The following is a 25,286-nucleotide window of genomic DNA, read 5'->3' as shown; positions in this document are numbered from 1 at the left end:
GGAGGACCGGAGAAGAAAGTCTGAAGGGAAAAATAATAATAAGCGCATTCGCTTTTCCCTCCTTGTTTAGAATTCGGAAGGCTCGTTGCCCCTTTTCCCAATTAGCGTTCCAGCAAACTCCCACCTGCAGACACCGCCGTCCTTCTTCTCCTCCCCCGCCCCACCACTTCCATCTCCCCTCAGAACCCCCCCCCCGCCCCTCCTTGCTCAGTCAGGACTGTCTAATCAGGAACACCGGCTCGCAGGGAGGACGCCAGTCAGGCTGACTGCTCCGCGTGAGACCGGTAAAGGCTTCAAAGGGCGGAAGGCTTGAAGGGCCTGTTTCTGTGCTGTACTGTTCCCTGTTGAGACCTGCTGCCTCCGTGACTATTTACCGCTGCTCGCCTCGCTACAAGTGAGCAAAAGGTGCAGGCTTCGCAAGAGCACCGAGTTAAAAGGTGCAATACTGCATCTCGTATTGATCAAAGTCGCATGCGAAAGACATGCTGAGTTCCTGTTGAAGAACAGCAATCAGGAGCCAAGGAAGTTACTGTCTAGATAAAGGGCTTTTTATTGCTTGCACAACACAGCGCCTACATGCTGTTTCATACACTCCCAAAGTCTTTCATCTTTCGCTTCTGATCACTGCCAGAGCTGGACTGAAAAAGCCCGACAGCCAGCCTGGTACAGCAGGAAGTAGGAGCACGAATGGGTCTGTTTCACAGTTCGTCACTTTCACGGCTCATCTGCAACTTCAGCCGCACTTTCTTCCTTCACCTCCCCCACCTTCCCAAGGGAAATTAGGGACGGTTGCCTGCTGCCCCCACTGCTCTTCGCCCTGGCGATCGGACTACTCGCGAGCGCGCTGAGGACGGCAAAGAATTGGAAAGGGATCCGGAGAGGAGGCAGGGAGCACAGAGTCTCGCTCTGTGCCGATGACCTGCTGCTCTACATCTTGGACCCACAAAGCAGCCTGGAAGGAATCATGGCGCTCTTCAAAGAGTTTGGTGCCTTCTCGGGCTACAAACCGACCTTGAGCAAAAGCGAGATCTTCCCGGTGAACCCGCAAGGGGGAGGGGCAGCCCTGCTGGGACTGCCGTTTAAACAAGCCCAACACAAATTCCACTACCTGGGCATCCAAATCGCCCACGGCTAGACGGGGTTCACAAATGGAACCTGACCAGCCTGGCGGACCTGCAGAGGTGGGACACACCCCCACTCGCCCTGATCAAGGTGAATGCCCAGCTTCCTCTTCCTGTTTATCATGGAATTCATAGAATTTGCATAGCAGAAGGAGGCCATTCGGCCCATCGAGTCTGCACCAGCTCTTGGAAAGAGCACCCTACGCAAGGTCAACACCTCCACCCTATCTCCGGAACCCAGTAACCCCACCCAACACTAAGGGCAATTTTGTTCACTAAGGGCAATTTAGCATGGCCAATCCACCTAACCTGCACATCTTTGGACTGTGGGAAGAAACCGGAGCACCCGGAGGAAACCCACGCAGACACGGGGAGAACGTGCAGACTCCGCACAGACAGTGACCCAAGCCGGAATCGAACCTGGGACCCTGGAGCTCTGAAGCAATTGTGCTAACCACTGTGCTACTGTGCTGCCCATCCCGATCTACATCCCCAAGACCTTTTTGAGCTCACTGGACAAACTGATTATGGTGTTTGTAGCCCTCCCAAACCTGCAATATTACCGCTGGGCGGCAACTGCGGAGAGTGTAAAGGGGTGGATTAAAGAGCCAGAAGCTGAGTGGGTGCTTATGGAGGAGGGCTCCTCCAGGGGGACCTCCCTGCGGGCCCTAGCCACGGCGGCACTCCCATCCCCACCCAATAAATACTCAGCGAGCCCAGTGGTGGTGGCAACACTCCAGTCGTGGAACCAACTGTGACAGCAGTTCAGGTTAACCGAAATGTCCAATAAAGCCCCATCTGCAACAACCACAGGTTCACACCGGCAACCATGGACACCACTTTCAAAAGATGGAGAGAGGACGGGGGCACGCTGACAGTCAGGGACCTGCACACCAACGGGGAACAAAGCCCGAAGAGCTGACAGAAAGATTCCAGCTGACGGGGGCAAGGAACTTAGGTACCGACAACTCAAAATCTTCCTACGACTCACGACCACCACGCCAAACATTGCTTGAGGACCTGCTGGATGAACATAGAACATAGAACCGTACAGCACAGAACAGGCCCTTCGGCCCTCGATGTTGTGCTGAGCATTGTCCGAAACCAAGATCAAGCTATCCCACCCCCCTGTCATTCTGGTGTGCTCCATGGGCCTATCCAATAACCGCTTGAAAGTTCCTAAAGTGTCTGACTCCACTATCACAGCAGGCAGTCCGTTCCACACCCTAACCACTCTCTGAGTAAAGAACCTACCTCGGACATCCCTCCTATATCTCCCACCCTGAATCTTCCCTCAGATGTGGACATCTTAGGGAAAAGGAACTGTGGTGACCTGGACGGGCGACTCCTAAGGGGGGTCAACACCCAACTGGACAAGACGAGGGAGAAATGGGAGGAGGACTTGGGGTTCGAAATAAGATGGGGACTCTGGAGTGAAGCACTGCCCAGGGTCAACTCCACCTCCACATGCACAAGGCTTTTAATGCTTTCATAGAGCCCACTTGACCAGATCCTGAATGAGCAGGTTCTTCCCGGAGGTGGAGGATAGATGTGAGCGGTGCCAAGGAGGCCCGGCCAACCCACGCCCACATGTTCTGGTCTTGCCCCAGACTTGTTGGGTACTGGACAGCCTTCTTCGAGCCAATGTCCAAAGTGGTGGGGATGAGGGTGGAGCCTTGCCCGAAAGTGGCGGTCTTCGGGGTATCAGAACAGCCAGATCTCTTCACGGGGTGGGGATCCGGCGCCCTTGCCTTTGCCTCCCGCGGACCCTGCCCGGCTGGCGGTCAGCGAACCACCCACAGCTGCGGACTGGCTGTCCGACCTCTCGGAATCTCTCCCAATGGAGAAAATTAAATCAACCAAGTCCAACAAGAGCACCAGGAGTCACAAGGGAGGGGGCGGTGGGGGGGGGGGGGGGGGGGGGGGGTCTGGTGCAACAACAACCTGAACCAAAGGGAAGAAAGGCAAAGGGAAGCGAAACGCGGGGGACCACAGTCGCCACAGCAAACACTGTGAGGAAGGAATTGGAATTGAAAAAAAAGGGAAAATGCGGAATCCGTGTAAATAGTTCTAGCCTTAACTTCTCATATTCTCATGTTTAACTCCTTCAGTTTGTTCAACCAGGGGCTGGTTTAGCACACTGGGATAAACTTATAAAGCAGACCAAGGCAGGCCAGCAGCACGGGTTCAATTCCCGTACCAGCCTCCCCGAACAGGTGCCGGAATATGGCGACTAGGGGCTTTTCACAGTAACTTCATTGAAATCTACTTGTGACAATAAGCGATTATTATTATATTTGTTTTGTATACCAAAATCTCAATAAAAACATTTTTAAAAAAAATAATTTTCTATAGACCAGAGCATGTACTCAATGCATTCGCCTCACCAAAGGACAACCCTCTCAACCCCAGAACCAGGGAATGCGTGGCTGGAGAGATGGCGAAGGAGGTGGGTTGGGTTGGTGGGGGGTGGGGGGGGGGGGATTTAGATTTCTGGGACATTGGGAATGTTTTGGGGGATGGTGGGGCCTGTACAAGGTTGCACCTGAACTGAAATGGGACCAGACTCCTTGCAGGGAGGTTTGCTATTACTGTTGGGGAGGATTCAAACTAACTTGACAGGGGATGGGATCCTGAGAGAAGATTCAGCTGGGGGAGATGCACAGTTAAAATTAGAAGAGACACCAAGTGAATCAGGATGGCATCAAAGTTATAGACCACTTAAGTCACAAGGGAATTTGGGCAAGATTGGATGGTATTTATTTTAATTCAAGGGGTCTGACGTATAAGGCAGATGAGTTGAGAGCACAAATTAAAACATGGGGTATGATGTTACTGTTACTGTGACATGGATGAGAGGGGGGCCAGGATCAGCAATATTTCAGGATACAAGATCATCAGGCGAGATAGGGAAGGAGGTAAAGGAGGAGGAGATATCGCAATTTTAATCAGGGAATCTATGGTTTGCTCCACCTGACGTGGGGGAGTGTGAGGATGGTGTGCTTTGGATACATCTGAATAAAAGTATCATGGGCGAGATTCTCCGACCCCCCAGCCGTGAATTCTGCCCCCACCGCCCGCCGAAGTCTCCGAAGGGAGAAAAGTCGGCGGGGCGTCAATGGCGCCGCACGCCTCGGAGAATGGCATGGGTGGGCGCAAGGCAATGGATTTTGGGGCTGTCGATATTCTCCCGTCCGGATGGGCCGAAGTCCCGTCGACGTGATGACGGGTCACGTCGGCGTAAATCAAACCACCTTTCAATCGGCGTCAACCTGCGCTCACGGTTCACGCCGACCAGCGTGGAGGTGGGTGACGGCCTGGGGGGTTGGCCGCTGGACAGGCGATGGCGTGGCCGCAGTCTGAATGTGTGGGGGAGAGGTGTGTGTAGGGTTTTGTGTGTGTGTGTGCGGCGGGGGGGGGGGGGGGGGGGTTAGAATGGGCTGGGCTCCGGGGGAGTGCCGGGAGGGGGGATGGGGTCCGTGCCGGGGAGGGGGGGGGTCCGTGCCGGGGAGGGGGATGGGGTCCGTGCAGGGGAGGGGGATGGGGTCCGTGCCGGGGAGGAGGATGGGGTCCGTGCCGGGAGGGGGGATGGGGTCCGTGCAGGGGAGGAGGATGGGGGGTCCGTGCAGGGGAGGGGGGTGGGGTCCGTGCCGGGGAGGGGGATGGGGTCCGTGCCGGGGAGGGGGATGGGGTCCGTGCCGGGGAGGGGGATGGGGTCCGTGCCGGGGAGGAGGATGGGGGGTCCGTGCAGGGGAGGAGGATGGGGTCCGTGCCGGGGAGGGGGGGGGTCCGTGCCGGGGAGGGGGATGGGGTCCGTGCCGGGGAGGGGAATGGGGTCCGTGCAGGGGAGGGGGATGGGGTCCGTGCCGGGGAGGGGGGTGGGGTCCGTGCCGGGGAGGGGGATGGGGTCCGTGCAGGGGAGGGGGATGGGGTAAGTGCCGGGGAGGGGGGTGGGGTCCGTGCCGGGGAGGAGGGTGGTGTCCATGCCTGGGATGAGGATGGGGTCCGTGCCGGGGAGGGACGTGGGGGTTGGGGGGGTGGGGCAAGTGAGTTGGTCCACCTGGCCAGGTGCCAGCCTCCAACAGTCGGACCCATGCGGTCCATGCCACCTGGCTGGGGGGAGGAGGGGATATGGGCAATGATGACATGCCGTCGTTCCCCTCCCCCCCACCCCCCAGGCCGTCATGTTTTCCGATCAGCCAGCGATGTTGGCCGCCGTGGCGGCAGCCGCTCATGTCTATGTTGCCCTGGATGAGGAGGAGGAGGAGCGTGCCAGAGAGGCGGCGCAGGCTGCCGCAGAGGGGCAGGCGGGAGCCGACCAGGCTGGAGGGACACCCGCCCGACAGGACGAGGAGGGGGAGGAGGACGCCGCGGCCCCACGGCAACGGAGGCACCCGAGGGCGCCCCGTGTGTACCGGCCCCGGCAGTCATACCAGGACCTCACGGACCGGGAATGCAGGAGGAGACTCCGGATGAGCCGGGAAACCGTGGCACACATCTGCCACCTGCTGGCGCACCTGTCACCGCGTGGCACTGGCGGGGGACACCCTCTCCCCGTGTCCGTCAAGGTTACGGAGACCCTGAACTTTTATGCAACGGGGTCATTCCAGGCACCGAGTGGGGACCTGTCCGGCATATCGCAGACATCGGTGCATCCGGGCAGTGACAGATGCCCTATATGCCATGGCGCACCGCTACATCCGCTTCCCTGTGGATCGGGCCAGCCAAGATGCCTGGGCCGTGGGCTGCTCTGCCGTGGCCGGGTTCCCCATGGTCCAGGGCGCGATTGATGGGATGCACGTCGCCGTGCGGCCACCTGCAGATAACAGGGCCGTGTTCACCAATAGGAAGGGGACCTATTCGATAAACATACAGGTGGTCTGCGACCACCGCATGATGATCCTGCACGTCTGCGCCCGTTACCCGGGCAGTGTACACGACTCATACGTGTTGTCGCGGTCATACATCACTGGCATGTACGAGGGACGCCATCCCCGGCTGAGGGGCTGGTTGCTGGGCTACAGGGGCTACCCATTGCAATCGTGGCTGATGACGCCTATACGGAGGCCACGCAATGAGGCGGAGAACCGCTACAATGATGCCCATGTAGCGACAAGGGGAGAGATCGAGAGGTGCTTTGGCCGCACACCATGGCAACAACCGACCACCCACACCCCCCACCCATCCACCCACCCAGCACCCTCACCCCCCTCCCCAACCCCACACACCCCACCTGCATGCACACCACTCCCCCATTGCCGATCCACCTGCGGCACAACGGGCCGGGCTCACACAGTTGCCGGTGGACGCATGTCTATTGCAGGCCATGGAGGATGGTGACAACCCGCCCTGCGATGAGCTCCTGGCTCTACATCGTTGGACTATGCCTGACCCATGGCCACAGTACCACCATCCACCCGGACCATCCCTGCATGCGGCTGTGACACTGCAGCGCACGGTCCCGTCCTCTGCCCGGGGGGATGTTGATGGCGGCCCAGGGGGAAGGGGGCAGACTCACCTGGGGCTGAGGTAAGACCACCCCTCACACACACACTTGCGCTCAACGTACATGACACCCCCGCACGCTTTGGACAGAGCACAAAGGCAGCTTCTGTAGGTGTAACATTGACTTTAATGACCAAACGAGTTCATGCACGTGCCCTAGCCCCTAAAACTCATCTGTGCCCTGCACCCGTGCCAACTTCCTCAGTGCCTAATTGTTTGGCCTTACGGACCCTATGACTACGTCTACGTGGTTCCCCAGACGGTACAGCAGAACTGGAGGTGGACTCCTGTGATTCCTGCCCTCTGACACTGGATCCCTTTGGCGGCCGTTTCCTGGGGCGTCCTGGCCTAGATGGACCAGGCTGCGGCCCGGGCGACTGGGATGGCGAGCTGCCAGCCTGTCCTGCCCGTTGCCCACCCGATGCACCTGGGACGGAAGGGGGGGAGTCCGAGGTGTCGCGGTGTACCGGGACCTCCCCTACAGAGGGAGCCGGGACGGACCACAGCACCTCCTCCTCCCTTGGGGTGCCCGATGGCCCCAGGCCTCTACATGGGTGGGGGATGCGAACGGACTGGCCATCCGACGCCCCCCACACACCTGGCGCTGCCAGTCCTGGAGGCCCGTGCTGGTATCGACAGGGGTCTGCAGGTTTGCAGCCATGGAGCTCAGGGGATTGGCAAACCCTGTCTGTGACAGTGCGACGCCGGCTCGCACATGGCCACTGGCGCCGATGCCCTCAGCGATGGCCTGCAGAGACTGGGCTATGGCCTGCAGAGACTGGGCCATGGCCTGCAGAGACTGGGCCATGGCCTGCAGAGACTGGGCCATGGCCTGCAGAGACTGGGCCATGGCCTGCAGAGACTGGGCCATGGCCTGCTGAGACTGGGCTATGGCGTTGAGCGCCTCTGCCATCTGGCGCTGGCGCTGGCTCATGGGGGAGGGGGATATGGGGGAGGGGGGATATGGGGACGGGCTGTTGGTGGCTCACTTGCTGGTGGGCCGCCGACCTCTGCATCGGCAACCTCCCGGTCCTCAGGTCCGCCAGCCAGTTCCAGGGCCCTTTCCTCGTGTACGGTCAGTGGCCTCTCATCAGCGGGCCCTCCTCCAGTCCTCACATGCTCCCTGGTGTTGTGTGCGCGTTTCTCCTGTGGGGGGGGCGGGGGGGGGGGGGTGGCAGGGGTAAAAGGCAACAGTGTTAGGCAGGTATATGAATGCACGCCATCGGTTGCGCGTGCATTGCAGAGATTAAGGTTAGGGCTGGATTCACTTGGGGAAATGGGGGAAGGCGGATATGGGGGAGGGGGGATATGGGGGATATGGGGGAGGGGGATATGGGGGAGGGGGGATATGGGGTAGGGGGATATGGGGGATATGGGGGAGGGGGGGATATGGGGGATATGGGGGAGGGGGGATATGGGGGAGGGGGGGATAAGGGGGATATGGATATCGGGCAGGGGGGGGCTCACCCTGGCTGCTCTGACGAGGTCGTTCACCTTCTTGTGGCACTGGGTGCCTGTCCGTGGTGTCAGGGCCACAGCGGTGACGGCCTCTGCCACCTCCCTCCACAGACGCCGGCTGTGGCGTGGGGCAACTCTGCGGCCGTGCCCGGGATACAGGGCGTCCCTCCTCTGCTCCACCGCGTCCAGGAGCGCCTCCACATCGCGTGACTCGAACCTTGGGGCTGAGCGACGGCCAGCCATCCAGTCGGGTGTTCTGGTCGGGTGGGGGGAGCAGCGCGTCCTGATGAGCCGTCACGCCGTGAACCACATGAGCCAGCGCGGATAGCGTCACGCCGCTGCTAGCCCATTCCGGGCCGGAGAATTTGCGACATTTTTGGCGGCGGGATGCAGGTGGGATTTGTGCCGTTTTTGCCGCCAGTCGGCGGACTTTGCGCCGATAACGGAGAATTTCGCCCCATGGGCGGGATTCTCCTTTCCGGGGACTAAGTCTCCACGCCGGCGGGAAAACCGGCGCAAACCACTCCGTCGTCAACAGGGGACTGGTAAATGACCCAAACACAGTTTATGGGGCAGGAGTATCAACAATTAACTCCCTTGATTTGGCAAATCTGGGCAACAAATTCAGACTCCTGACCCAACAGGTTAAACAGACCCTAAATTCTATTAACGAGGACAACCAGCAGGACGCTCAGGGAGAACTGAAGACAGCTCGCAGACACATGATAGCCGTGTTCGGAGGACATGCCAGGACCATTAACCAGATTATAAAAGGGGAGTTAGAGGACAATGTCCAACAGCAGAACCGGACCCTCGGTAACGTGTACGGGCATCGGATGATAGAGCAGCTCCAGTGGGGATAGGTTCCAGTCTTGGATTAACGACAAACAGATGGAGCACTGATTTATAGGGAGCAAAGACTCCAAATTATCTGGCTGCCAAATGAGGCAATTGACTCAGGTTTGGTTCAATAGCGACTGCAGGGTGACTCCATGGAAAGCCTAGACACAGGCATCACTCGGGTAGCATACAAGGGAGCAGGGGAATATTGTTTGGCCATCTCCCTGAAACATTATCAATACTTTTATCTGTATATCGTTAAGTCTGTGATTGTAAGGTTAAAGTTGAGTAGTATCTGTAATATGTAACTGAGTTCAGTGTTCGGGCCTAACTTGACGGATCGGTGACTGGGGATGTTGAGCAGGTATTGGTTCCAAGTGTGTAATCCACCACGCTTTGCGTTCAGGTTCAAGAGGAGGGATATGTGGCCACCTAAAATGGCGTCTGGCAAAGGACGCTGGGAAAAGTGGCCAAGTTCAGGGACAAACAGGCTGCAGCTTGCAAATAAACGAAAGCTCCAGCCCAGACATTTGCAATTTGCACAGGAAAAATACGATCAAGAGGACATCCCGGGACAATGGGCGTAAATGTAAATCGACAGCGAGTAGCAGACTTGGTGGCATCTGTTTGCCTTATTTGGAAAGGCCTACATGTCTTGGACGCCAATGGACATGGCCGGCTGGGGCACGCCCCGCCATCGAGGTGGCGAATCTTAATTGGACATAATCGATCAGGATGATCAAGCCCTGATCGATTGATTGGACATTCACCTGGGACCGCCCAAAAGGGCGCGGAAACTCCTGGGGTTACAGGTGCTGCGCAGCCCGCCACTCGCTCTCTCGGCAGCAACCAACAACGGTGACCCTTCACCAGCCGAAGAGGAAGACCATCCGCGCCATCGATGAAAGGATCAGAGCCAAGGTCAACGATGACGATCACCAGACACTGCCAGACTGCGGACTCCAGATAAAGGCCATATCTGCATGGTACTTGCCAATCACTTGGAAGTTAAGTTAAGGTCTTGTGTGTATTAGCTTAGAGTTCAACCTGCATGTGTGTGTGATTGATTAGCAGTAGTAAGTGTGACAGTAAATAAATTATATTATTGCACAAAACAACTTGTGGTCATTTGTCCATCGTATGCGGCTTAAAGACACACTGTGGTTGAGGCACGACACATTTGGCGACTCTGGTGGGATATCGACTAGAAGTAACTTTGTTGCTCCAATATCAAATCCCATCAACCTAATATTCTGGAGATGTTGACCGAATTATTGCCCCACGGGACAGCCAGGATTTCAACTAAATCGAAGAGAGTGGAATGTCTCTGTTGAAAGAATTATTTAAAAATTCAAAACCACAGGTGTGTACTCCATATTGGAAAAATCACTGATTTCAGGGGCGTCATTCTCCGACCCCCCGCCGGGTCGGAGAATGGCCGTTGGCCGCCGTGAATCCCGCCCCCGCCCCCGCCGAAGTCTCCGGTATCGGAGATTGGGCGGGGGAGGGAATCGGGCCGCGCCGGTTGGCGGGACCCCCCTCTCAATTCTCTGGCCCGGATGGGCCGAAGTCCCGCCCAGAAATTGCCTGTCCCGCTGGCGTAAATCAAAGCTGGTGGGCAAAATTCTCCCCCAACGGCGCGATGTCCGCCGACTGGCGCCCAAATCGGCGCCAATCAGACGGGCATCGCGCCGCCCCAAAGGTGCGGAATGCTCCGCATCTTTGGGGGCCGAGCTCCAACATTGAGGGGCTAGGCCTGCGCCAGAGGGATTTCCGCCCCGCCAGCTGGCGGAAATGGCGTTTGTTGCCCCGCCAGCTGGCGCGGAAATGCGGCGCATGCGCGGGAGCGCCAGCGGCCGCTGACAGTTTCCCGCGCATGCGCAGTGGGGAGAGTCTCTTCCGCCTCCGCCATGGTGGAGGCCGTGGCGGAGGCGGAAGGGAAAGAGTGCCCCCACGGCACAGGCCTGCCCGCGGATCGGTGGGCCCCGATCGCGGGCCAGGCCATCGTGGGGGCACCCCCAGGGGTCAAATCGCCCCGCGCCCCCCCAGGACCCCGGAGCCCGCCCACGCCGCCTGGTCCCGCCGGTAAATACCAGCTTTGATTTACGCCGGCGGGACAGGCAATTTCTGGGCGGGACTTCGGCCCATCCGGGCCGGAGAATCCAGCGGGGAGTCCTGACAACCGGCGCGGCCCGATTCCCGCCCCCGCCCAATCTCCGGTACCGGAGACTTCGGCGGGGGAGGGGGCGGGTTTCACGGCGGCCAACGGCCATTCTCCGACCAGGCGGGGGGTCGGAGAATGACGCCCGGTATTTACCGGCGCGACCAGGCGGCGTGGGTGGGCTCCGGGGTCCTGGGGGGGGCGCGGGGCGATCTGACCCCGGGGGGTGCCCCCACGGTGGCCTGGCCCGCGATCGGGGCCCACCGATCCGCGGATGGGCCTGTGCGGTGGGGGCACTCTTCGCTGGTCGATTATGGATCGAGGCTGTATAAGGCTCTGGTCAGATGTAATAGGCAAATGTAATAGGCCTTGCTTGACTGATGAGTGACTGGGGATGCTGGGCAGGTATTGGTCCTGAGTCTGGGATCCACCACGCTTCGCGTCCAGTAGCAAGAGGAGGGATGTGAGTCCCAACGGCCACCGAAAATGACGTCCTGCAAGAGATGCTGGGAAAATTGGCGAAGTTCAAGGGGAAGCAGGCTCCAGCTCAAATAAACACTAAGGAATAAACTGCAGCCCAGACGCTACAATACACAGGAAAAGGGCCATCCCAGGAACAATAAAACTGTCCTGTCAACCACACTTGTTTACCAGACATAGCGGCACCTAAACTCCTCATTTGGTAGGGCCTACCTGCCCCCCAACTCTTGCAGGCACGGCCCACTGAGTGCCCACCTCAAAATCGATGAGGCAGCCCCTGATTGGACTTGGTCGATCAGGGTGATCGAGCCCTGATCAATTGATGGACAAAGAACCAGGGGATGCCCAAAAAAGGGCACAAAATCCAAGCAGGTTAAAAGGTGATGCAACACCTTAGAATCTCTCTCTGCAGCAGCAACAGAACAACAGTGACCTCCACCCGCCAACGTGAGAAAGACCATCACCTGACGAAGAGAAGGAAGACCGGAGCCAGGAACAGAGAAGACCAAGGATTAAACATTGAGGACTACAAGGTTCGGGATACAGATAAAGGCCAATATCTGTCTGGTACTTCCTAGTCACTCTGAAGTTGAGTGAAGGTCAGGAAAAAGGGTCGGACCAACCAATCCAGTGAGCCCTGGATATCGAGGGATATACAGCACTGGATAGAGAGAAAAGAGGAGTCCGGAGTGTTTATTTACTGTAACCTGTATTGTTACATGTTGGTAATAAAATACATTAAAAAAAAAAATATGGTTTGGTTAAGGGGAGGTCATGTCTGACCGAATTGATTGAATTTTTCGAAGAGGTGACCAGATGTGTAGATGAGGGCAATGCATTTGACGTAGTCTGCTTGGACTTCAGCTCGATTTTTGTTAAGGTCCCACAATGGAGACCGATAGCGAAGGTCAGAGCCAATGGGAGCCAAAGAAATTGGGCAAATTGGATCCAGAATTGGCTGGGTGGCAGGAAGCAGAGGATGATGGTCGAGGGGCGTTTCTCTGACTGGAGGCCTGTGTCCAGTGGGGTCCCGCAGGGAGCAGTGTCGGGGCCCTTGCTGTTGGTGGTTCATATAAATGATTTAGACACAAATGTAGGAGGGTTGATCAGTAAGTTTGCAGGTGATATAAAAATTGGTGGGATGGTAAATAGTGAGGAGGATAGCCTTCGATGACAGGAGGATTTTTTTTAAAGTGTTTTTATTGGTATTCTCCAATTTTTACAGAGTAACGACTTAAATGTGTCTGATATTTACAAATAAAGTTGTTTCTAATTGATACAGCTTTTTACATGTGGTTTCCCCCCCCCCCCCCCGCTGCCTCCCCCCCATCCCCCCTCTCCCTCCGCCCCCCCCCCCTCTCCTTCCTCTGTTGATGGTTTAGTATCCCTCTTAGTGATGTCTTCTGCCTTTGATGCCACACACTGTAGTCCTTTTCTTTCCTTTGGGGTCTTTAATTTTTTGTCATGTTGGTGGGGGGGGGGGTGCTGTGTGGCCCCACCCCTCCTCTTCTTTGACCCCCTGTGTTCCACTCTGTGGCCTCCTTGGGTTGTCTTCAGCCGCTGCCCCTTTCATTGTGTGTGTCTTCTCTTGTCTTCCTCCCTTCCTTCCCCCCCCCCCCTTTCCCTAGTCGCTGATGGCCTTGGTACAGGCCGATGAATGACCCCCATACTTTGTGGAAGCTCTCGGCCGACCATCGGATGGCGTACTTGATCTTCTTCACGCGGAGGAGGTCCGCGAGGTCTGCTAGCCAGTCTGCAGGCGGGGGCGGCGACGCTGATCACCAGCCCAGCAGGATTCTCTGGCGTGTGATCAGAGAAGCAAAAACGAGAGCGTCCACCCTCCTCGTTATACGCAGCTCTGGCTGGTCCGATACCCCGAAGACTGCCATTCGCCAGCACGGCTCCACCCTCACTCCCACAACCTTGGACGTCGCCTCGGAGAAGGCTGCCCAGACCCCGGCAAGTCTAGGGCAGGCCTAGAACATGTGGGTGAGGGTGGCCGGTCCTCCTTGGCACCATTCACATTTGTCCTCCACCTCCGGGAAGAACCTGCACATTCGAGTAAAGCCTTGCGCACGAGAAGTTGGAGAAGTTGGAGACAGCCTAAGTGAGGGAGCCAGGGTGGGGATTGAAAGTTGGTAATTTGGAGCAGTGTGGTAATTCGGTGCAAAGCGGGAGGAGGTGTTTTTCCCCTTTTTGCTTTGCTTTCATTCTTCTGGCTCTGTGACTCTTAATCCGCGGGGAGAGATCCAGAGAGCATCCTGGGAAGGTAAGTGATATAAAGATCTACCCCATTTAATAATAATAATAATCGCTTATTGTCACAGGTTGGCTTCAATTAAGTTACTGTGAAAAGCCCCTAGTCGCCACATTCCGGCGCCTGTTCGGGGAGGCCGGTACGGGAATTGAACCCGCGCTGCTGGCCTTGTTCTGCATTACAAGCCAGCTGTTTAGCCCACTGTGCTAAACCAATGCTGTGATGAGGAGAAGTGCTGTGTGGGGGCGAGGGGGGGGGGGGTCTACCCTTGATTCTCTGAAACTAACAGCGAGTTGGGACTGAAAAAAAACTTTAAAACCCACAAGAGGGCTATGTTTGATTGGCTAACAGGGAACTGTGCTAAATTTGAATACCATTTAAATTACTGATTAGAAATTGCGTTGAGGTTGAGGTAATAAGGAGATATATAAAAAAATGTTTAAATAAAAAAGTTTAAAACCAAATTAAATACTAATTAAATAAAATAGAGATGGATGGTCAGGTGATGGTCAAGAGTATTGAAAGTCAGAGAGATCTAGGATCTAGAGGGATACGGACCCAGGAAGTGTAGAAGATTGTAGTTTAGTCGGGCAGCATAGTCGGCACGGGCTTGGAGGGCCGAAGGGCCTGTTCCTGTGCTGTACATTTCTTTGTTCTTTGTTTGTTCTTTGATGTGTTGTTCATGCACGGTATGGGAGTCGGTGGATCCCATTGTGGCTCCCAGTGAGCACATCTGTAGTAAGTGTTGGTTGCTTGTGGAACTCCGGCTCAGAGTTGATGAGCTGGATTCTGAGGTTTGGACGCTGCAACACATCGGGGGGGGGGGGGGGGGGGGGGGAGATACCTGGACACTGTGTCCCAGGAGGCAGTCACACCGCTTAGATTAAATACTTTGATTGGGCCAGTGGTCAGGGACAGGAGGGTGCGGCTGCGTGTGAGACAGGTAGAGGGACCCATGAGGCAGGGTTACAGGAGCCTCAGTCCCTGAACTTGTCCAAAAGGTTTGAGATTCTTGCTCCCTGTATGGACAGGATCGGGGATTGCAGGGAGGATGAGCAAACAGACCATAGCACCATGGTACAGGGAGCCATTCAAGTGGGGATAGAAAAAAGGAATGTAGTTGTAATTGGGGATAGTATAGTTCGAGGCATTGATACTGTTCTCTGTGACCAGGATTGAGAGCCCCGAAGGTTGTGTTGCCTACCTGGTGCCAGGGTGTGGGATATCCCATCTGGGCTACAGCGGAACCTGGAGTGGGAGGAGATAGATCCAGTTGCCGTGGTCCACATAGGCAGCAATGATAAAATAGAACAGGAACAGAGAGGTTCTGCTATGGGAGTATGAGCAGCTAGGAGCTAAATTAAAAAGCAGACCCATAAAGGTAGTAATCTCTGGATTACTATCTGAGCCACGCGCTAATTGGCACTGGGTCAATAAGATTAAGGAGGTAAATGCGCGGCTCAAAGGTTGGTGTGGGCGGAATGGGTTTGAATTCATGGGAGATTGGCACCTGTACTGGGGAAGAGGGGACCTGTTCCGATTGGGCGGTCTTCATCTGAATCACGCTGGGACCAGACTCCTGGCGAATCGTATAAATAGGGCTGTAGATTGGGCTTGAAACCAAATAGTGGGGGGTGGGTGGGAGAGGGTTCAGTTGTATGGAGAATTAGAAAATCCAAGTTAAAGGAGAAGGTAGATGTGCAGGTTAATGACAAGGACTTTAAACTAGTTAAAGGGGCCCAGGGCTCCGCAGAGGGTAGTAAAGTTTTCAGACCACGTAATAGAACCGAGAGTGTAGAAGGTGGCAGGAATTAAGCGGAGCAACAAAGGTGACAAATATGAGAAGGGAAGTGGTCAATGCAGGACTGAGGGTGTTGTACCTCAATGCGCGCAGTACACGGAACAAGGTAAATGAGCTTGTTGCGCACATTGAAATTGGCCGGTACGATGTTGTGGGCATCACAGAGACGTGGCTGCAAGGGGATCAGGGCTGGGACCTAAATATCAAGGATATGTGTCCTATCGAAAGGCCAGGCAGATGGGCAAAGGGGGCGGGGTTCCATTGTTATTAAGGAATGAAGTTAAATCGATAGCAAGGAGCGATATAGGATCAGAAGGCATAGAATCTCTGTGGGTAGAGTTGAGGAATCACAAAGGTAAAAAGACCCTGATGGGAGTTATGTACACGCCCCTTAACAGTAGTCAGTCAGGATGTGGGGCAGAAAATAAATCAGGAGATAGAAAAGGCTGGAAAAAAGGCAATATTACAATAATCATGGGGGAATTCAATATGCAGGTGGACTGGGAAAATCAGGTCGGTGTGGATCCCAAGAAAACAAATTTGTGGAATGTCTACGAGATAGTTTTTTGGGGCAGCTTGTGACAGAGCCTACTAGGGAACAGGCAATTGTGGATTTGGTGATATGTAATGAGGCAGACGTGATTAGGGAACTTAAGGTGAAGGATACAGAACTGGCTAGATCATAGAAGGCAGAGAGTAGCAGTGGAAGGATGCTTTTCTAATTGGAGGGCTGTGACCAGTGGTGTTCCGCAGGGATCAGTGCTGGGACCTTTGCCAGTATAGTTTGTAGTATATATAAATGATTTGGAGGAAAATGTAACTGGTCTGATTAGTAAGTTTGCAGACGACACAAAGGTTGGTGGAATTGTGGATAGCGATGAGAACTGTCAGAGGATACAACAGGATTTACATTGTTTGGAGGCTTGGGCTGAGAGATGGCAGATGGAGTTTAATCCGGACAAATGTGAGGTGATGCATTTTGGCAGGTAGGGAATATACAGTGAATGGTAGAACCCTCAAGAGTATTGAAAGTCAGTGAGATCTAGGTGTACAGGTCCGCAGGTCACTGAAAGGGGCAACACAGGTGGAGAAGGCATACGGGCATACTTGCCTTCATTGGCCGGGCATTGAGTATAAGAATTGGCAAATCATGTTGCAGCTGTATAGAACCTTAGTTAGGCCAAACTTGGAGTATACTGTTCAATTCTGGTCGCCACACTACCAGAAGAGGCTTTAGAGAGGGTGCAGAAGAGATTTACCAGAATGTTGCCACTTCTTTGCCCACTCTCCTGGACTGTCCAAGTCTTTATGCAGCCCGCCTGCTTCCTCAATACTACCTGTCCCTCTACAGATCTTTGTATCATCAGCAAACTTAGCAACAGTGTCTTCAGTTCCTTCTTCCAGGTCATTAATGTATGTTGTGTGTTATAACCTGCCTACTTACGATTGGCTGGGGACTAATGACTATCCCACAATCCTGTGGGAGTATGAACTTCCCCAATGAGGGGGGCGGAGAAACTCCTAGTATAAATAAGCTGGCCAGTTCAGGAACCAGCAGGAAGGAGAAGGTAGCAAGGGAAGTTACTGCTACTGTTATGTATATATTGTTATAGTAAATAAATGTTATTACTTTGTATCCTTAAAACTCGTGCTGGATTCTTCGTGGCCCTTACAAAACTGGCGACGAAGGTAAAAGTGAATAGCTGTCTACACTGCTGAAGCCACCTCCCTGGATTTTTGTTGGATACAGGTTGGAAGTTGTTTTCTATTATACCATGCCTCTGTATGGACGTTTGGATGTTTTTGATGCTGCGCTGGAAAGCTGGAACCAGTACACACAACGGATGCGTTACTATTTCCGGGCAAACAATATCACTGAAAACGAGCGCCAGGTGGTCATATTGCTCACCGCCTGCGGGCCGCATACGTTTGGGGTGATTAGGAGCCTTACGTATCCAGCTGCGCCGGACACCAAAACGTTTGACGAACTTGTGAATATAGTGGGACAACACTTTAACCCAACCCCATTCACGATAGTCCAGTGTTACTGGTTTAATACCACTTGCCGATTTTCTATCCAGGCTACGCGGGATTGCGGAATACTGTGACTATGGTGAGACCTTGTCAGAAATGTCACTCGACTGTTTGGTTTGCGGTATTAACAATGCAGCAACCCAGAGAAAGTCGTTAGCGGAGCCAACATTGACTTTTCAACAGGCAATACAAATAGTCTTGTCCCGAGAGAGCGCAGAGCGAGGAGTGCAGGAGCTACAGGGAATGGAAGTGCATGCCTTGGGGCGCAACCCCTTCCGTCCGAAAACGTCCCCCCGCACTCCTGCGGTACCTTGGGCGAGGCAACGTCCGGACCGACGCCAGTGGCCATCGGACATTCCTCCTCAAAGGGAGCCTTCTCCAGAGCCAATGGATGAGGAGCCATGTCCGTGTCAGACTTGTAGGTGCCGACTCCGTCGCGGACGGCGGTCCTGGGGACGCCAGAGGCACCGTCGTTCCAACCGAAACTGGGACCAGCCCAGGGGCCGTAACTGGGACCGGCCCAGAGGCCGTACCTTCCATGTGGATGAACCTGCGGTGACCACTCCTGAGGACGTGGAGACGGAGGACGACTGCCTGCAGCTGCATTGTGTGGCAGCTCCCTGTGTGTCCCCATTAAGATGACAGTACGGGTCAATGGCCACCCGCTGGAGATGGAGTTGGATACTGGCGCAGCGGTCTCCGTGATTGCCCAGAGGACATTCGACCGCATCAAGCAGGGTATACAGACCCTTACATTAACTGACTCACAGGCCAGGTTGGCCACCTACACGGGGGAACCACTGGACATTGCAGGAACTACAATGACCCCTGTTGTCTATGGACGCCAGGAGGGGCGTTTCCCACTTATCGTAGTGCGTGGCCATGGGCCCAGCCTGTTGGGTCGGGACTGGTTGCGCCATTTGCGGTTGCAATGGCAGCACATCCTCCAAACAGTTTCTGGAGGGTTGACTGAGGTGCTAGGACGATACCCAGAGGTATTCCAGCCTGGTTTGGGGAAAATAAAAGGGGCCGCAGCCCGTATCCAAGTTGAACCAGGAGCCACGCCTCGCTATTTCCGGGCGCGCCCAGTGCCTTACGCCTTGCTCGAGAAGGTAGAAGGGGATCTCACTCGTTTGGAGAGTTTGGGTATTATCAGGCCCATCCGTTTTGCTGACTGGGCAGCACCAATTGTACCAGTAATGAAGCCAGATGCCACAGTTCGCTTGTGTGGCGACTATAAACTTACAGTGAATACAGTTTCCCGACTCGACCGATATCCAATGCCTCGCATAGAGGATCTCTACGCGAAACTTGCAGGTGGACTCTCATTCACAAAATTAGATATGAGTCAAGCCTACCTGCAGTTGGAGCTGGACCCTGCCTCCCGACCATATGTAACAATTAATACACACCGGGGCCTGTATGAATATACACGGTTGCCCTTTGGAGTATCCTCTGCCTGCGCAATTTTTCAACGTGTTATGGAGGGCATTTTGAGTGGTTTACCACGTGTGGCTGTCTACCTAGATGACGTGTTGATTACAGGGACGTCGGAGCAAGAGCATTTGGAAAATCTGGAGGCTGTCCTTAGACGCCTTTCGGAGGCTGGAGTCCGTTTACGTCGCACAAAGTGCGTATTTCAGGCAAAAGAAGTAGTCTACCTAGGTTATCGGGTGGACCGCGAGGGTCTGCACCCCGTCGCAGAGAAGGTGCATGCAATTCAACATGCCCCCACCCCGACTGACACTTCGCATCTTCGTTCTTTTCTCGGTCTCGTAAACTATTACGGGAAGTTCCTCCCCAATCTGGCAACTACGCTGGCCCCCTTACACCTGCTGCTAAAGAAAAATCACACCTGGGTTTGGGGTCAGCCGCAAGAAACCGCTTTCCGGCGGGTAAAGCAACAATTGTCGTCGTCTGGGTTACTAACCCACTATGATCCGGGAAAGCCTTTGCTCGTCACATGTGATGCATCCCCGTATGGTATTGGGGCCGTCCTGTCCCACAAGATGGAGAACGGGGCCGAGCGACCAATAGCGTTCGCCTCCCGCACATTGACTGCAGCGGAGAAAAAGTACGCGCAGATCGAGAAGGAGGGCCTGGCAGTGGTTTTCGCGGTGAAACGCATCCACCAGTATGTGTACGGCCGCCATTTCACTATCGTGACTGATCATAAGCCCCTGCTGGGACTCTTCAGAGAGGATAAGCCAATACCGCCCATTGCTTCCGCACGGATCCAGCGCTGGGCTTTGTTGATTGCTGCATATGAGTATTCTCTGGAGCACAAACCAGGAACGCAGATAGCAAATGCCGACGCACTGAGCCGATTGCCTTTATCAATCGGCCCCATGTCGACCCCCACGACCGGTGAGGTGGTCGCAACCCTAAATTTTATGGACACCTTGCCTGTCACGGCATCACAGATCCGTGAGTGGACCCAGACGGAGCCAGTCCTGTCAAAGGTTCGGCACATAGTCCTGTATGTTGGGCAGCATAGACAGCTCCCAGGCGAGTTGCGGGCATTTTCCTCCAAGCTGTCAGAGTTCAGCGTGGAAGACGGCATCCTCTTGTGGGGGACGCGTGTGATTGTCCCGGAAAAAGGCCAGGAGCTGATATTATCAGACTTGCACAATGGGCATCCGGGCGTGACCAAGATGAAAATGTTGGCCCGGAGTTATGTCTGGTGGCCAGGCCTCGACACCGACATTGAGAAGGTGGCCCAAAACTGCTCCATTTGCCAGGAGCATCAGAAGCTTCTGCCGGCCGCGCCCCTACATCACTGGGAATGGCCAGGGCGGCCTTGGGCACGCTTACATGCAGATTTCGCAGGCCCTTTTCAGGGATCCATGTTCCTTCTACTAATTGACGCCCAGTCCAAATGGCTGGAGGTGCATAAGATGCAGGGGACAACGTCCTGCGCAACAATTGAAAAGATGCGTTTATCGTTTAGTACGCATGGCCTCCCCGAGGTGCTGGTCACGGATAATGGCACTCCATTCACGAGTGAGGAGTTTGCTAGGTTTACAAAGATGAACGGCATCCACCATATCCGCACTGCCCCTTACCACCCGGCTTCAAATGGGTTGGCAGAGCGCACAGTGCAGACATTCAAAAGAGGCCTAAAGAAGCAGTCTTCCGGATCAATGGATACGAGACTGGCTCGCTTTTTGTTTACGTACAGGGCCACCCCCCATACAGTGACTGGGGTAGCTCCCGCAGAACTCCTAATGGGCCGGAGACTTCGCACCCGCCTTAGTATGGTTTTCCCGGACATTGGCGCAAAAGTACGCCGCACACAAGAACGGCAGGGACAGGGATTGTCTTGGCATCGTCCGATTCGGCAGTTTGCGCCCGGTGACCCAGTATTCGTGCGGAATTTTGCTGGTGGTGCCCAATGGGTTCCTGGTGTAATCTTTCGCCAAACGGGCCCTATATCTTACCAAGTGCAAGCCCAGGGTCGTCTCCAGCGAAAACATGTAGACCACGTCCGGTCCAGAAGATCATCCCCTCAAAAGATTCCCCGCCCCCGGAGCTCACTTCAACAGCCGCAAAGACCAGAGACAGGGGAAGGTAGTCCTCAAAATCTTCCACTGGTTTCTCACTCGAAGCCTGCGCAGGTTGTTACGGGACCAAATGGAGATAGAGACGCTGACATGACGGAGGCAGCAGACTCTGACTCCGAGATGGAGACACAGGATGCATCAGAGGGGGAATCCTCGGGTCCACGGGCCGTGGATGTACAACCGCGCCGTTCATCACGGAAGCGCCAGTCTCCATCTCGTTACACGCCGCCTGATCCAGCGCCGCGTGCAAATGGCGTCCAGCCTGCGGCCAAACGAGTCCGACGCCTTCCTTCGCCAGGGTTTTCGGTGGATTCCTTGGACTTTGGGGGGGAGGAATGTTATAACCTGCCTACTTACGATTGGCTGGGGACTAATGACTATCCCACAATCCTGTGGGAGTATGAACTTCCCCAATGAGGGGGGCGGAGAAACTCCTAGTATAAATAAGCTGGCCAGTTCAGGAACCAGCAGGAAGGAGAAGGTAGCAAGGGAAGTTACTGCTACTGTTATGTATATATTGTTATAGTAAATAAATGTTATTACTTTGTATCCTTAAAACTCGTGCTGGATTCTTCGTGGTCCTTACAAAATTGTGAAAAGTTGTGGTCCCAGCACCGATCCCTGAGGCACACCACTAGTCACCGGCTGCCATCCTGAAAAAGGCCCCTTTATCCCCACTCTCTGCCTTCTGCCAGTCAGCCAATCCTCTACCCATGCCAGGATCTTACCCTGACAACATGAGCTCTTAACTTATTTAACAGTCTCCTATGCGGCACCTTGTCAAAGGCCTTCTGGAAATCTAAATAAATCACGTCCACTGGTTCTCCTTTGTCTAACTTGCTTGTTACCTCCTCAAAGAACTCTAACAGGTTTGTTAGACACGACCTCCCCTTGACAAAGCCGTGCTGACTCAGTCCTATTTTACCATGCACTTCCAAGTGCTTCGCGATCTCATCTTTAATAACTGACTCTAAAATCTTACCAATAACCGAAGTCAGGCTAACCGGCCTATAATTTCCTGTCTTCTGCCTCCCTCCCTTCTTAAACAGGGGTGATACATTAGCCACCTTCCAGTCCTCTGGGACCCTCCCGGCCTCCAGTGATTCCTGAAAGATCATCACCAATGCCTCCACAATCTCCTCAGCTTTTAGAACCCTGGGGTGTAGTCCATCCGGTCCAGGTGACTTATCCACCTTCAGACCTTTCAGTTTCCCTGGAACCTTCTCCTTAGTAATGGTCACTGCACTCACCTCTACCCCCTGGTTCTCCTGGAGCTCTGGCATCCCACTGGTGTCTTCCACCGTGAAGACTGATGCAAAGTAACTATTCAGTTGCTCTGCCATTTCTTTGTTTCCTATTATTACTTCTCCAGCCACATTTTCTAGTGGTCCAATGTCTATTTTTGCCTCTCTCTTACCTTTTGTATATTGAAAAAGAATCTCTTCCTATCTTCCTTTATATTACTAGTTAGCTTGCACTCGTACTTCACTTTCTCTCCCCTGATTGCTATTTTAGTTGTCCTCTGCTCGCTTTTAAAGGCTTCCCAATCCTCTAGCTTCCCACTAATTTGTATGCTTTTCTTTAGCTTTTATTTTGTCCTTGACATCCCTCGTCAGCCATGGATGCCTTGTCCTCCCCTCGGCATGTTTCCTCCTCCTTGGGATGAATTTCTGTTGCGCCTCCCTAATAACCCCCAAAACCCCTGCCATTGCTTTCCACTGTCTTCCCTGCTAGGCTCCTTCTCCAATCAACTCTGGCCAGCTCCTCCCTTATGTCTTTGCAGATACCCTTATTTAATTGTAATACCGTTACATCTGATTGCAGCTTCTCCCTCTCAAACTGCAGGAAAAATTCTATCATATTGTGGTCACTGCTCCCTAAGGGTTCCTTCACCTTAAGTCCCTTATTCAAGTCTGCCTCATTTACACATCACTCCGGTTTCAGAGCGATGAATAATTGACATTGGGCTTTACATTATTCAAGCTGATGGCTGCAGTTGCATTGCGTCAGACTCTGTAAATAATTCCTCGCCTCTCTTGCAATTTTGCAAGGCACAGGTTGAATAAATATGAACCTTGCTTTTATCTCAACCGCTTCGTACCTGGTTGCTTGGAAAAGGAGCTCATCGAGGGGGCAATAAAATCCTTAATGGCTTATTGGTTCGGTCAGGAGGTGTCTCATTCCAAAGTCCTTGCTCAAAATATACTTGAGGCCTACGAAGGGAAGTGGGATGAGCCAAGACAAACATTAACTGCTGATAAGCCATCAGCTCAAAGATGCTCTATGCATTGGTTAAAACTTGGCGATTTGTTTTTGAACATTAATTTTGGCGGGATATGGGCTTCGTTGGCTCGGCCAGCATTTGTTGCCCATCCCTAATTGCCCCTGAGAAGGGTCGATAAGCTGCCATCTTGAACCGTTGCAGCCCCACGTGGTGCAGGTATACTTGAGTCGTCACAGAGGAGTCCAGAAACGAGGTTCAAATGGATGGTTCATTCCCAAAGGTAAAGTATTGCCAAGTAACCGTCTCAGTCGCGAATACTTGGCAGCTCGTCTCCTACTGAGGCCGAGTTGACTATCGAGCTGAGGGGCCTCCGTCCCTCAGAGGGGGAGCTCGTACTCCACGGGTCTCACGGGGAGATTAATCGGGTCAGCCCCGTGGGTCTCGTGAGGGTTATAACGTGCACCCGAAACGGGAATCGAACCTGCACTGTTGCCATTATCCTGAACCACAAGCTGGCTATCGTGCCAGCCGAGCTAACCAGCTCCCCACTCCCCACTCTGGCCCAACCCCCTCCCCCACCCCTGATCTGAACCCCCACCCCCTTTCCCCCCCCCCACCACTCTCCCGGACGGAACCCCAAACCTGGGAGCAGCCCACAGAGCTCCGGGTTCTGAATGAAACACAACAAAAACCACTGCATCTCTTTCCATATCCGTTTTGCAAATTAGGCGTGTGGATTTCTGTCTGAGCACAGCTGCCTTGGCGACGTAGCACAGTGGGTTAAATCGCTGGCTTGTAAAGCAGACCAAGGCCAGCAGCACGGTTCAATTCCCGTACCAGCCTCCCCGAACAGGCGCCGGGAATGTGGCGACTAGGGGCTTTTCACAGTAACTTCATTTGAAGCCTACTTGAGACAATAAGCGATGTGCAATAATTTTTCAATCACATAGTGAGACTCTGGCTGAGTGTGCGTAACATCATACTGGGAGTGCCCTTCTCCCCAGACAGATTACATCTTGGTGCTTGGTGGAAGTTCTGGAAGTGAGGCATTCTGCCAAATGACCTCCACAGTCTGCTCAGGAAACACTCTGACAGGGCCTCTTCCCTCAGGGCCTCAACGGCGTTTACATGCTGTCCCACTGCCTGTCGGTTTGAGGTCAAAGCTGTTAGTCTGCACAGGCCATCCACAAGATGGCCCGACTGAGCAAATTGCTTCACAACAACAGGGCCATCCTTGAGAACCCTGGGGGCAGGGAGAAAGTCAGCGCACAGTCACACCTGGTAGTTGTGTACCGAGGGGCTACCCATCGGGATGAGGGCAGAATTGGGTGTGTTTCTACCCCCCCCCCCCCCCCCCCCCCCCCCAATTCCCCGCACTTTCTGTAGAGGTTTTCACATGGTGGACCTGTGGACTCAATCCATTTTTGATCTGCTGATAAAGGGCACGATATCTCCATGACAACTGCGGACCAGCTCTGAGGTATGGGCCAGGCCGGTCACATGATCAGCAACACCGAGTGCCTCACACCTGATGGTCAGGTTCTTGCACGATACTCTCTCCAACATGTTCAAAGGGGAACACCTTCTGCTATTTGTGATTTTTATCAATGACTTGAAGGAGGGGGCTGAAGGGTGGGTCAGTAAATTTGCTGATGACACCAAGATTGGTGGAGTAGTGGATGAGGTGGAGGGCTGTTGTAGGCTGCAAAGAGACATTGATAGGATGCAGAGCTGGGCTGAGAAGTGGCAGATGGAGTTTAACCCTGGTAAGTGTGAGGGGATTCATTTTGGTAGAAAAAATTTGAATGCGGATTACAAGGTCAACGGCAGGGTTCTGAGGAA

This window comes from Scyliorhinus torazame, chromosome 30, assembly GCF_047496885.1.
Source record: "Scyliorhinus torazame isolate Kashiwa2021f chromosome 30, sScyTor2.1, whole genome shotgun sequence".
In the NCBI taxonomy this organism is placed as follows: Eukaryota; Metazoa; Chordata; class Chondrichthyes; order Carcharhiniformes; family Scyliorhinidae; genus Scyliorhinus; species Scyliorhinus torazame.
The sequence above is the reverse complement of the archived record's forward strand: the minus strand, read 5'-3'. Positions refer to the sequence as shown.